This window comes from Gymnoscopelus microlampas (genome assembly GCF_963454915.1).
Source record: "Gymnoscopelus microlampas genome assembly, chromosome: 7".
Classification (NCBI taxonomy): Eukaryota; Metazoa; Chordata; class Actinopteri; order Myctophiformes; family Myctophidae; genus Gymnoscopelus; species Gymnoscopelus microlampas.
Window position 1 is genome coordinate 32,125,090 of NC_139944.1, and position 5,227 is coordinate 32,130,316.

The window sequence follows — 5,227 nt, forward strand, 5'->3', positions numbered from 1 at the left end:
AGGCCTCTTGGTTCTGCGACGTGGGTTAATTATACAGCTCACAGGCAGGGAATGATAACAAATATCGATGTGCTTTGAATGTCAATGTGTGCAGGGCAGGGTGTTTATCAATATGAAGGGGAAAGTGTTTATGACAACAGTGGCCGTCAGCTGACCAACAGGGGGGAAATTGTTTGTGGACGTTGAGTTCCATCCATTCCCTTGATGGCGATTGTTTTTCTTTATACATCTATTTTTTAATACTTTTCTATGCCTTTCTAGCAATATAAGGCAGAGAGTCAGAGATTATTTACAGCATGACATGCGATGCACTTCCTGAATTGAGAATAAAGCCCATGAAGTATTTATGTAGTTGGAGCATTAAGTTGCAAGGGCTTCTCTTTGGTTCAGGAGTGTGTCCTTGAGCAAGGCACCTGCTGTACATCCCATGTGCTCACTGGAGCTGCTCAGAGGCTAGTGATAGAACACAGTTTTTGCCTTGGATCTTCCCTAGGTGTGAATATGTGAATGCAAATGTAACATGAAGCAGGATGTTACTGGAGAAGAGTATAAAGTGTACCTGGATTCAAACCCAGGACTCCCGAATGGGAAACAAAAATCTATTGTTTCGCCAAAGGGGAATCCCCCTTGGCCAAGGTAGATCTTAGGGTTCTGGGCTTCACCGGCGTTACCCTACATTTGCTCGACCAACCATTGTATAAGTAAATGCAAGAAGGCTAAAGTGTGAAATTGAATTTGGTATTACTTTTTCTTTTTTCTTGGCTCTGACATGGAGATTCCCTCGGGATCCGCCTTGCAACCCTTGACCTTTTCACACTGCTACCTTGTGCACACGTCACTATGGTGATAAGGGCATCAAAATGGATTCCAATTACCCTCCAACACCAACCAGCCAGTCAGGAGGTCAACAAATCCCTCACCATTAACCCAGGAATGACAGGATTGTTTTTTAAATGTTGGAAGTATATGTAACTATACATACTCCCCCCTGTGTCCCTATTATTAATGCCTATTATTAATTATAATTAATAATAGGCAAGTATGCACACCTGGGGGACTCGGTCAACTAAGTATATAGGGTTTACTTGGTTAAACTAATCTCTTTAGGGACTGTTGGAAAAGGTGATTGCATTTGCATTAGATTAGGCTACTTCTGATTCTGAAATATGAATATGATTGAGAAAAAGTATTGCCTTGCTCTTGTGTAGTGCTGCCATTCTCTCAGGTTCATAGGTTTATTTTTCAAAGGAATCAATATAATTCTTAGCAGAACACCCAGCCCGAAAGCCTATACAAAACCCAAAATGCTTTTTTTAAATAGTGTCCTTTGAATCGTAACTGATGGAACAAGAAAGGGAGTGTGTGATGTTTTTCATTTTATTCTCTGCATCCAAATCACAAACATAGTGGAATAAAAGATTTCACGGGTGCGTGTACATACGTGCGTGCGTGCGTGTGTGTGTGTGAGTGCAGCTTATCTTGTAGGTTCTTAATGTTCCGATGCACTACCCGGACATATCTGTCCTTGTGCCAGCCTTTCCTTCATAAACTCTTCAAATGTACCATGAAGTTCTATCAAAGAAGTAACTCTTTTGGAATGGAATAACCAAGCCTTGGGTGAGCAAGAAAGAAAGAAAGAAAGAAAGAGTTGGGAGAGACAGAGTCAGCAGAGGGAGAGAGAGAGAGAGAGAGAGAGAGAGAGAGAGAGAGAGAGAGAGAGAGAGAGAGAGAGAGAGAGAGAGAGAGAATAATAATGAGCCAGGAGCAACAAGGACCTGGTGGTTCAATGAGTGCAGATGATGAACGACCGTGGGGAGGGAGGAGAGGACCGGAGTGGAGGTACAGTCATTTTTTACACTGCTGTCACAAATGTATTTTTAATGAATCTGCACCTCTGACTCCTCTGCAGAGGAGTAGGGATGTTCCTTAAGGCCAGCATGACCCCAATACTGTACGGGAAGTAATCAGGCTGAACAAAGCCACTTTAGCTACCGATACTGTAATGCGAATAACCTTCAGAACCTTGACCAAAAATACTGTACAGTAGGTCTCGGTTGGAGGTTGGAGGTTTTAAACTGTGAAATCCTGAGTGATAATTTAACTCGAGTGTAAAAAATGTAAGTGCACCTTGAGTTACTTTACTACTAGAGCTTATTTTGTATTATATTTTTAAGGGTAGACCACTGCCCTTAGTATTTATTTTGTTAATGCAAAAAGACAGGAGAGAAGATTATGTGTCCAAACAGAGACAGAGACCCGTCTCTTACGTCCACTTACAATTCAATATGCGGACAAACACACTTAAAAGAAGCTCAGGCTTCATTGGATTCCAGTCCAGATAATGCCAAAAGCTAAGCGTTAACATGCAATTTATTTCTGCAGTACACACAAGGCACCAGAAGGAAGAGGGAAAAGAGGTAGAGAGGAAGGTTGAGAAGAGCAATAGGTGGAGAGTTTACCTGCTGATTTCCTGCAGGCGAACACCCAAGAGCTTGCTGCTGGCAATGTGTTACATGAGAGGGGGTAGGTTTTCAACTGAAGTACACATACAGTGAGAGACTGTGTGTGTGTGTGTGTGTGTGTGTGTGTGTGTGTGTGTGTGTGTGTGTGTGTGCGCGTGCGTGCGTGCGTGTGTGTGTGCGTGCATGTGGTGTGTGACTGTGTTTTAAATGTCCATTAGTGTAATAATATGTGTAGAATTGAAAGTATCCAACAATACAATGCTTTTATATCCCGTGGTACAAAGTGTAACTTTATGGGTGTTAATGTTGTGAAGGCCCCCTGGAGACTTTGCTACGATTCGGTAACTGTTCTCTGTTGCAGTGCTGTTTGGAGGGTGGAGTTGGAGGTAATCAGGGGAAGGGGAGACACCTGGTCTCCCCACAGAGTATAAAATACTCCCTTCAATGGTTCTGTACTACTTTCCACCTGGGCCACATTGCTTGGGCATGGCCACACAGAGAGAATTTCTTATGTTTGCATTGTTTGGCAGTATATGCCTGCTCTATTGTTTGCATTTTTGTAATCATTACTTTATTTTTGTAAATATAATCACCTTTTTAGTTCAAACTCCTCTTTATTTATTATTAGCCGGGCCATAACAATGTATAGAAATGCAAATACAAAGTGCACCAGCATAACTGTTTTAACGCTGATGCAGGTTCATGTGCTGTATTAAAGTTCACCCCCAAAATTACTTTTTCTATAGATTAGTCACCCCATGGAGACTTGAATTCATGGAAATATTTTTGTTTTTGTCGTATTCCTAAACCAATAATTTGATGACCGGTAGGAGACACAGAGAGCCTCCTTTGTGTCTCCGACTGGAACCACTGCCTACTGGTCCGCTGGTCATCAAATTAGTGGCTTAGGAATGTGACAAAAACTAAAAAAATCCATGGGGTGACTAATCGATAGATGGGTGAACTATCCCTTTAAGACCCATTGTAAAGTAATGGGTTGCCATTGATGGATGCTGAGGGTGATGCTACAAGATGATGATCACCATGTGACCTAGATTGATGAAGAGGATGGTACACACATCATTGCGTTTGGTTGTGTTCAATTTGTGCTGTCACAATAGTACCACGGTCTCTTGGGAGTCAAACACAGGGAGTCATCCATCATTTGCTCAACATGCATAAAACCGCTTTATGTGAAGGCTAGAGATCAGTGGTTCTCAAAGTGGGGTCTGGGGACACCCAAGGGTTCTTGAGGGGATTATCCTTATTCTGGGGGCGAACATTCGGGGGGGAAACAGATCTACAAGCTCATAAGGCGTAGAGGGACAAAAGAGTGGACCGAGTAGAGACCCCTGGGGGACTCTAGTCAATGACGTATACGTGTAGGGTGGTCAATTTCACTATTATTTCACTGAATACAACAGTGGTTCTCAAACTTTTTCATGTCAAGGAAATAATTGATAGAAAAGATTTTTCAAAGGATTCTGTTACTATTGGGTATGCTAAGTAGCATATAGAGAATTTGGAAAATCTAACTTCTGGAAAGGCATCATTTTCAAGATGGCGTCCGTGATGGCTGCTGGGAGCTTAAAATGCCTATAAACTGTGAGGGAATATGTGCCATCTTGAAAATGATGCCTTTCCAGAAGTTCGATTTCCCAAAAGTTTTAGTATGTTATTTTAGCATACCCAATAGTAACAGAATCCATTGAAAAATCTCTTCTATCAATTATTTGGGGTTTCAACCATATACTGACCTATCTAATATTGGATTCATTGCAAACCGACCAGTAGGGGGCGAGCCCAACTCGTTTGGGATGGTTTTTGAAAACCTTACCCATACCTAACACCATGCCAAAATTCTAAGTGCACAAACTTTATGATTTTTGACATATTCCTTCCCAGCTACAAGATGTTTTGAAAATAGCAGGTCTACAAGGTCACAACATCATTTTGCAGGCAGTCAAGGACTACTTTCTGGTAGAAATTATTCTTGTTTTATTTGGGATATGTCTATGATTTTCATGTTGCCATATTTGGTAACCATTTCATAAAAGATGATAAGCCATGCAAGGCCGTGGTCTACATTGAGTTATGCTGATCAGCATCATGCCTAACAAAGCCCTAACAGTTCTGAAATCACTGTGAACGCTACAGCCTTGTGTGGCTTATTACTTAAACAAAAGCCTTTGAGGACACTTCAGATTCTCATATCAACCTTGAAATCAAAGCATTAACACAATGTGGAAAACCACCCCCGGGAAGAGCTTGGTATATTCAAACCAACTTGTCCAATGTAAAGTAGTACTCAAGGAATTATGATACTGTTACGATTTTTCTATTTAGAACAGAGGGAGCTGTCCATGTCCTTCTCCCAAAGAACAATACGAGTCGCTGACTTCAGCGTCTGACAGCGTGTGTGTGTGTGTGTGTGTGTGTGTGTGTGTGTGTGTGTGTGTGTGTGTGTGTGTGTGTGTGTGTGTGTGTGTGTGTGTGTGTGTGTGTGTGTGTGTGTGCGTGTGCGTGTGTGTGTGCGGTCGATGCCAAGGTAGTCCTCCAAGCCTTGTTTGTCTAAGGGTTCACCTCAGAGCTGCAGACAGCTCCCCGCTGCCAACGAAATGTTACCGGTGTGCCATCCCAGGCTTTGCTGTGGGTGTCATTCTGGCACAGAGCCAGTGCAGGGCAGAAAAAAAGGTCTGGAAAGGGGCTGAGATAGACAACAAATGGCATTGTTTATGAAGGCATCTCATTGTGGTTGGCTGTCT